General features: G+C 34.0%; 1 pseudogene; it reads right to left on the bottom strand.

Annotated features, from left to right (window-relative positions):
• Positions 1–7,027: 7,027 nt before the first annotated feature.
• LOC124078850 (small nucleolar RNA U3) lies at positions 7,028–7,122 on the bottom strand (annotated as a pseudogene).
• Positions 7,123–9,946: the final 2,824 nt, after the last annotated feature.

Raw genomic sequence — 9,946 nt, 5'->3', positions numbered from 1 at the left:
AAGGTAATTTTTTTAAAATGAGACCATTATAATGTGACCTAATCCAGTTTGAATGGTGTAATTTTACAAAAAAAAGTTCATACAAAAGGTGATATCAGAGATGCATACACAGAGAGGAAATACCATGTAATGACACAGTGAGAAAGCAGCCACCTGGAAGCCAAATAGAGACCTTTCACCAGAAGTCAAATCTGCTAGCTTAGTATTCTTAATCATTTTATTTGTCAAATTTGTTTCATAAAGTAAAGTCTTTGGGACAGAAAATAATGGACTGGGAACTCATGTCTTCTCCCCATCACTTCCTAAGAGAAATTCTCTACTAAAGGATTTTCATATCTAGCAGCCCTATCCCCCCACAACCTTTCCTTTGCAAGTATGTTTACCAGGTACCTTATATTGCCACCATCCCCCTGAGGGCATGTCTTGAAGGATTATGGGCATCAGGTACCAACACCACAGGGTATCTCTGGCAAGGACTGAGTTAGACCACCCTATTTCATTTAATGTTGAATTAAATTTAATGGAACTGATCTTCTCACCCATCCACATCTGCACACCAAGTGCATTTTGGTGAAGAGGATGCAATCTGTAGGCATTTAATCAGCACTGAATTGAAACAATATGCTCTAGTAAAGGAATATTCTTGCCTTAATTTTCCCTCCTGATAGTCATTGCCATTTCTCAACACTTAACATTAAAATAGAGTCTTGAGTCCAAAACATTTGCAGAAGGTAATGTTTCCATGGGGACACTTTGAAAAAAACCTTAATAACCATTCATTGTTAAATATCCCAATACTTTTACTAGAACAAAGTCTGTTTCCATTGAGATTTTATTCAAGTTGCAACCAGTTGTATTCTCTAATGACTTCCTCATTCAGTTACCAAATACAGCCACTGTTCAGGAATATAGCAGAGAAAACAAATAACTACCTGAGCCTGTAGGATAGAACTAAGTATATAGTAGGTTAGAACTAAGTATATAAAAATAAGCAAATAGATGAAAAATTATACCAACATATCATAGATGTGCTCCCAACTAGGTCATAAAGACCTTGAGCTTAAAAGTAATTATATCCCACACCACATAATTTTTAAGCCACAAAGTACATAAGTAGATTTCATCAACTCTATGTGATTTGTTGATTTCTATTTTGACTCAGTCATCTTGGTCCAACTTTATGCAACGTTCATTGGCCACAATGTTACTAAAGTTGTCATTTAATCTGTGAAATCTATTCCATATGACCCATTTGGCTATTGAGCTGAAAGATTCTGGACTTGGCCATTTTATCACAGTCCCATTCCTTGAAGGTTACGTTTTTGCACAATATGGGAAACTTCAATCACAATCTATCTAAATCATAACCAAGCTTATCTTTCAAGCTGAAAGATGTGCTAAATAGGGTAAGTTTTTTTCTGTGTTATCTTATGTTTTGTGCTTTTCCCACTTATTTCCGTTGCTGAAATTTTATGATATTTGGGGCAACACTACTTGTTTACTTCTAATCTTCACTTCAGATATTTAAATATTATATCACTCCCTTCAGAATTTGTCAATTTGGGAATATTTTTATAACCTCTCAAAACTGACAAACATAAGAATGTCACAATGTACAATTATCAAATCACTTATTCTTATAAGTTTAGCACCAAAATCTGGGAAATGAGATTTATCAAATTTTGTGATGTGCATGCACGAATATGGCATAATGAATCTCATTATAATGTATAATAATAATGCACTGGTTAAAAATTTAAAAATCCATTTATGGAGGATCAATTTCATTAATTAACATTCGATTTGGACAGAAAAACAAAAGTATTCTCTAGTATTTTTAATATCTTGAAAATAGAAAACATTTGTCAGAAGAATTAGGAGCATTAAAATGTGCATACGCACATAGTGAACAGATTCAGGAGCTATGGGAAAACCTGTGTCCACTATTTGCTAAAGACCATGGGATGCTTATTGCTGCTCTAGTAAATGAACTAGCTTTACCATTCTTTTTCCTTGCAAATTTTATGTAAATCCTTCTCATTAGTGGGATTTAATTCCTATCCTACATGCTGATAATTTTGAAAAATGTAGTACTCATGTTTTCATACTCTGGAGTAAAAAGCAGAATTTAGGACTGAGGTTGGTTATTTAAAAATAAAAACAATATCCAGCATATCAAGGTAGTTATATGTTAAGATAAATTCTTTACAATTTCTGTCTTAGATAGAAAAAATTCTCTTTCTTATGTGATAATTTGTAATAAAAGTGGCTAGATATATTACAAAAATCTTTGGTGACTTAATAAGTCAAATTTTATCTTAGAGAAAATATGAGCTTAGTAAAGGAGATCATATTAATTGATGAAAGGACAATGTTAAATTTAAGTTACTAGAAAGGATAAAAACAGATTAATTAGTTCAAGAAATAGTGCTGATACTGTGGTTGAGACATGGGAGGTTAACATTCGAAATCACAACAATCTCCCTGCTTGCAAAGACCTTCCTTCCTCTTCAGAGGTGACAAGAAGCAAGTCAACAAATAAGTAAGATAATCTTACTTATGAGTAAATATTCAGAGTTAGATAGGATTCTGTGTGGAAAGAGATGTGATTAAGATAAAGTGGTTAAAAAAAAGGCTCACTGGGCAGTTTGATATTTGAGCAAGACACTGGTCATACAATGAGAAAAGGGAAAGATGGTTTCAGGCAGAGAGAATAATAAGCCACAGGCTCTGAGAAGTGAGGAAATGTTCATGTATTCAAGATACAGAATGAAAGTAACTGAATGTAATTGTGATTGGAAAATGCTAAGGTAGAGAACAAAATGATATCATAATGGAGAGGAACCCAAGAATCACATCACGTAAGGTCTTGGCATTTGCAGTGAGTTAGGAGAAAGATCCCTGTGATTAGTGAGGTTGGTGTGTGAAGAGATGTGACAGAAAGTAAAGAAAAAGGCAGGTAAGAGTAACCTCACATAAGCACTTACAGTTGCCTTTTGAATTGTTATTTTTACTTTTAATGTCTATTTTTATTGATGGCTGTTACTTATGCAGAATAGTGAGTGTAATTGTGGCATATTCATATATGCATCAAGATGTAAGTGGATCAGTTTCATTTCCCCATAGCTCCCTCACACTTCCCTCTTCCCTCCACCTGATGACTTTCTTCTGCCCTTATGATCTCCCTTCTATTTCCATGACATCCATTTTCCATGGTATTTTTCCCCACCTCTGGCTTCTACATATGAGAGAAAACATATGATACTTTTCTAAGTCTGAGTTTGCTCAAAATTATGATCTTGAGTTCCACCCATTTTTTTCTGCAGATGTCATAATTTTATTATTTATGACCAAATAAAACACCATTGTGTCCATATACCACGTTTATATACCTAGAACATTTCCATATCTTGGCTATGATTAATAGTGTAATGATAAACATGGATATTCATGTATATCTAGATTATGCTGACTTTAACTATTTTAGATAAATGCCAAGGAGTGGTATGGCTGTGTTACTGGCAAGAGTTGGGATCGGGTTCCTGTTCCACAGAGTGGAACAATGATCACCAGGTTTCAAGTGAACAGAAAGGTAAACGAGTGAACAGAAATTTTATTTAAAAAAAATAGTGAGAGAAAAAGTTTCAGAACTCCCAGTGCAGTGCCTGGGAGAGATAAGAGTGCTGTTTTAAGTCTGAACAGCATTCTTACTTTTAAAGAGAAGTTGTAAAGCTCCTCTTGATTGGTTCTTGATATTTCAATTGGCCTGCAGGGGTGCAGGCTGGATTACTCAGTCACTCTGGGAGATGAAAAGTCTCCTACTAGAATCACCCATTAAGCTCCACTTATAACATATTAAAAGCTTTTGCAGCTTGCATTTCTCAACTTCTCAAACTTCTGCCTGCAAAACACTTCCAAAGGTTTCTGAACTACTTGGTTAAGTTAGTCACAGTAACATCCCCACATCCTAGTACCAACTTCAAATGTAATCAGGTTTTGTGTCACTATGACCAAAGTACCTACAAGAACAACTGAGTGTGTGTGGGGGGGATTCATTTTGGTGCTCATGTTTTCCAAGTTCTCAGTCCATAAGTGGCTGACTACATTACTCTGGGCCCACCCCATAGCAGCACATTATAGGGGAAGAGCCCAGCAGAGGAAAGCTGTTCAGCTATTGGCAGGGTCAGGAAGCAGAGAGGGGGGAAGGAGTCACAAAAAAAAATATATACCCTTTCAGATCATGACCTTAGTGAGCCAACTCCACCATCCATGCCCTACTTGCCTACATTTACCATACAATCAGTCCAGTCAGATTAGGATGGACTGATCAGATTATAGCTCTCATCACCTAACCATTTTACCTCTTGCATAAATTGAAGCTTTGGAGGGACAACTTGCATATAGACATTTAAAATATGGTAGTTCTATTTTTAGATTTTGGAGAAATTCCTGTGTTGATTTCCACAGCAGCTGTACCAATTTACATTTAAACCACCAGTGTATAAGAGTTCCTTTCCCCCCATGTACTCACCAGCATTTATTTTTTGTTTTGCATTTTTGATGATCACCATTCTAATTGCAGTGAGATGGAATCTCAGGGTACTTTTGATTTGAATTTCCCTGATGGCAAAAAATGTTGAGTAGTTTTTCATATAATTGTTGGCCATTGGTACTTTAATAAAATAACAGTAGAACAGTTTCAAAATTCAGGAAAGATACAGACATTCAGATAATGGAGATATTTAAAACCTCAAATAGAAGTGACCTGAAATGACCCTCTCCATGACACATTATAGCTAATTGGATACTTTTCAAATAAATATGAGATACCATTGAGTAATTTAAATATGGGTACAGAGACAGGTATTACCTACTTGGAGATCATAGTAAGAGTTGGAAAAGATAATTTCTGAAATGAAAGGAAAATAAAAATTTGGTATATTTCATGGATTGAAAAGTTAGGGAAAAATATAAAATCATTACTAGATGATGATAATGAAAAAGAAAAGTGGGATCACTATAATTTCTCTGTCTTGACTCTGCCATATCCATAATAAAAAAAAATATAGCGCCTTCCCCAAGTCAAAATTTCATAAAGGTGTATCTGATTCATTACATCCAGGTCACATGACAAAGTCTCTTAATTCTATCACATAAGTAAGTTGGAAGGAAGTTGGGAACCTAAGCTTTGATGTCTCTTTTTTTTTTTTTAGGTGAAAGCAGTATTTACAAGGAGGCAAATTCCCTAACTAAAGGATTGCTAACTAATTCCTTCATGCCAAAAACATGGCACATGACAAATATTTATACTATACCATTGTGGTAGATTTAAAAAATGGTCTTGATTTTTTTTCTTTTTTTTAAACATATGCTCAGTCTTCTTCAACATAAACATTGCAGCTCTTCCGATAAGAAGCTGGAGTTTCTTTCTCCTGACCTTGAATCTGGACAGGCCTCTGACCTGCTGGAAAAATGCAAGGAAGAAGTGGCATGTGTTAGTTCCTTGACTGGGCATCAAGAGGCTTTTTCTACTTCTTATACCTTTCTGAGAACCCTGATGTCCCAATGGGAACATACATGTTTTGAATTTTGAAAGAATAATGAAGTCCATTTGAACTAGTGTTGTCACAGCCAAGGTCCAGACACCAAAGAGCCAAGCAGGAGCCTTCAGGCAGCCTGCAATTGATGGTGGATGTACGTATAAGGTTCTTGGAACTTCCAAATTGTCTATACCAGAACAATAGGCAATTGTCTATTATCTATATAGACATCCAAATTGTCTATGAAAGCGAACATGTAAACCATGAAGTCACATATGCTTGCTATTGTAAGCTGTTCAAATTTAAGTTGGTTTGTATACAGCAGAAACTATCTGATCGATTTTCAAAACAAGTCATTTTCACAAGATGTTCCTGTGTATAACAGATTTTGCAACTTGAAACTCTTTGGTAGGTAGATGTGAATAGGTGAATTTTTTGACTGCACTGCAGGTAATTTGTTTGGATCTTCAAATGCACCTGTGGCACCCTGCACAGAGGTGCTTATGGCTCCTTGTGCACTTGATTGTCTTAAGAGATAGTACAAAAGGGAGTTCCTGCCTATGACCTCAAATTACTCTAATGCCAATATTGCTTTTATCGTGGCCTGCAAATGTAAGTTGATGTATTTATTTCCTCATTCTCATTTAACTATGCATACTGTGTATTGCAGAGACCTGTTCTTATCTGAATAGCCCCTCAATGGTTGTTTATTATAATATTTGCCACATAGTAACCTCCCTCTGACAGCAGGGTAACACAGCTTAATGAAATACTTGTAAAAAGCAATGAACTGCACAGAAGAAGTATGCATTTGAATTCTAAATTATGCTTCTTACTAACAACATTGAAACTTGTTTTTCTCACATGTAGTTGGACTTCAGTGAGCCTTCAACATCATTTGGTCACAAATGATTCTCACACACAATATCTTGGTATGATACTTTGTTGAAGCTGGCCTTACCAGTTTGGGAATTAAAAGATAAAATAATGGTAATTACTAAAATCTTTTTCAATATTTTCTCCTGAGTTTATAATGATCATTATATTTTAGAACCTTTTTTCCCTGGCATTATTTAGACATTATTATTTAATTGCATTACATTATTAATGGCATATGTTGCACTCAATGTACCTAAGTTCTCTTCACTTAATTCTTATATCTGAGATCATGCTGAGCTGATGAATCACACATTGTTAAAGCTAAAAGGGAATTTCAAATTAATATATATATATATATATATTAATATTATATATATATATATATTATATATATATAATTCTTAATATAATGTTCTGAAAGCTGTAACTAGTCAAAAAACACTAATGAATTAATCATTAGCCAATAGACATTAGTTGTTATTTTTATTACTAGTATTAAATCTCTCACTTTAAAGATGAGAAAACTGTAGGTTCTACATAAATATTGTCAGTGACATATGACTTCATAAAATGCAGTCTTTTGTAATCTGGAAATATTGTGAAGAAACTCCTTTATTCACATAGAAAGGATACTCTACACGATCAGAGAAACTTCTATACATACTATACATACTATAGAAATGATCCCTGAAAGTATAGTCTTTCACATAGAAAGGATAAGGATGAGAAATAAGGTTGTGTCCCTTCTACTGATAGTTTATTGAGATGGACACCTATAAAAATAAAAAAAGAAAATATGCCTCTTTCCTTTTCAGGTGGGTCAGCCCTTAGTGACTCTTTGCTAATCAGATCAGTGTTCTGATTAGGAGGAATGTGTGCGTACTAGTATATACACTAGAAAGAGCAGGAAGGTACAGAATTTGACTATCCTGTACAATTAAGGAATGATGATTTTGAAGAGCTCAGTGGAAAATCAGCCCAAAATAAAGGAGGCAAAAGAATAGGAAGAAAAGCATAGATAAAAAGAAAGATGAAAAAGAGAAGAGGAAGGGAGGAATACAGACAGAAAGGGAAATGCAAATTAGAATGTGTATTCTGGAGGTGAGACTGGCACCTCTCCTCTGTCTCCTCTAAACAGGCTGTGCAGAGCTCCTCTTCTGACTGTCTCCTGTTTCCTTTACTAAGCTCCTTCTCATCTCCATTTGGACACTTTAAAGACACCTTAAGCAGAACACATCTGAGACCTAATTCTTGACCCTACCATTCTGGTCTCTGCTAAAAAGTTGTTCTCAAGAAATTATCTGTGGATCAGGTTGTTAATAGCTTCTTGGCCTCCATAGTTCTTTTTAAACATCACCATGGTGTTTGATTTCCTCTAAAAATGGTATAAATCTAACTACCATATTTATTTACTTGCAGACTTATTCTGGTTTTAGTCCTCTCACTAAAATGTAAGCTATATATAAATGGGGACTTGTAGATTTGGTTTATACTAGTATTGTATGATCTACAAGCATAGTGCTTCAAAAATCAATATTTGGTAAATGTTGAGTAAGTTTTTTAATAAATAATCTACTCCCCAAATTTAGTTCTCCTGCATCATTTTTTGTCTCATAGAATGACATCACCAAGTATCTAATTTTGCAGGTGCTGTGCATATAATAATCCTTAAAGAAATCTCTCAGTCCTCAATTTGCATAATAAAATATTCACACTTAGTATTAAATTTTGCCTATTACTTTTTATGTATTCTTAAAATCAGTTTAATTCTCCTCATTTCCACAAGCATTACATTAGCATAGATACTGTCAACTCTACCTTGACTCTGTCTTCTACAATGTCTTTAATGGTGAGAACATATCCTCTCTTGACTGGTTCTGACAAAATTTCCATACTTCAGAGTTGTTTTATGGAAATGCAAACATGATAATATAATTTCTATTCTACCTCATTACCACCCCTCAATAAGGAAAATGAGAAGTGAAACTTAATTTTTAAATAAATAAACACTTTTATTATCCATTATTGATCTGCTCTGTAAGAAATCTTCTACTTCAAATAGCAACAACTTTTTGCCATTTTTCCATGTATTTCTCTTCTCTCTCTCTGATTCTTGAATATTAGATCTCAGATGCACAAAATTGAATTATTTATGAGCTCTGCTTTTTAATATGTCATCAGTTTGGGTTCATGAATGACTCTTTGTTTTATATTTTAAATCTTTTATATAATAAAGTCTTTCTAATGCATTACCCAATTCAAGAACTAGAACACAAACACATTTTATATGTATGTGCTCTTTTTTAATCTTGTTGTTCATTTGCCTCCTTCAAACTAAGGTGACTACTACCAGAAAACTCAACATGTGTGCTCAAGTGTATGTTTGCCATGCTAACCAATTCTGGCCAGAGACCTGGCTTTTTACAGTGAATTAATTTAATCATGACCAAAAGGTCATTTTTAAGGTACTGTAAAAAGATAACATAATTTTCTGGTTTCATGGAAATCATTTTTCCACCAAGTAGTACATTGGTAAGGTACATTTATATTTTTACATATATCCTAGATTATTCATTTTGACTGACCTTCATTCTACATTTTATCGATATATCATTGAATGCTATACTACACCTTATTATTTCTTTTCACTCTGAGTCAACTTCAGTTCTTCCACCACACTCTCCTTTATCCCATCATACACCTCGTTAAGTCTTAACATGGCCTCTTCTCTTGGATATCAGCCAAATCTTCATTTATCAGGGAAGCATGCTTTGCTTTACCTCACCATCTTAAAAATGTTGCACTTTCCAATTTAAGGACTTGTGGATGGGTTTAATTTCTTGATTTTTCCATTAGTTTTTTTCCTTCATCATATAATCTCCATGGGGGAAAGACCACAGCTTTATTTTTCTTTTTCTCCTGAAAATTTATTCACAGCATCTAACACAATGATTGGAACTTAATGGATGCCAAGTCATATTTGTTAACTGAATGGATGCACTGAATATTTCTTACTCATGTTACCATAAGTTCAGGTACATTCTCCTAAAATAACACAAAATATTATTTTACACTTTATTTGGGTACAAAATCAAATGAGCCAAATTAAAGAGTGTGACAATATGAAAACAACTGACATCTGGGCTATGGCCAATGCTAATTATAATAACATGAATAAGGATCACATAGAGCCCAATAGGGACAGATGAAAAGCAATCTTACTTGTTAGGTTTGCAAATGTTTACACAACTGATCGGGATTAAATGTTGAGAACTGTAAAAGTCTAGTAGAAATTAGCTACCCAATATTTTTATTTCTGAAAAATTCAAAGACTGAACTAAATTATTTCTAAAAAGTATTTTGAAGATTACATTTTGTTTTATAAACACTAATAAATCCATTTATAATAATATTAATTTTTCATCTTTATCAGTAGTTTCTTATGGGTAACACAGTTTTATCAATGAACTGTAAATTATTACTGAGTTGAATAAACACATATGACCTGTTGTCCTGACTCTGTTATA

This window comes from Marmota monax, unplaced genomic scaffold (genome assembly GCF_021218885.2).
Source record: "Marmota monax isolate L192 unplaced genomic scaffold, Marmota_monax_Labrador192_F-V1.1 WCK01_AAM20220418_F8-fsc00009, whole genome shotgun sequence".
In the NCBI taxonomy this organism is placed as follows: Eukaryota; Metazoa; Chordata; class Mammalia; order Rodentia; family Sciuridae; genus Marmota; species Marmota monax.
Note: the sequence above shows the minus strand (reverse complement) of the source record. Positions and strands in the feature narration are given on the sequence as shown.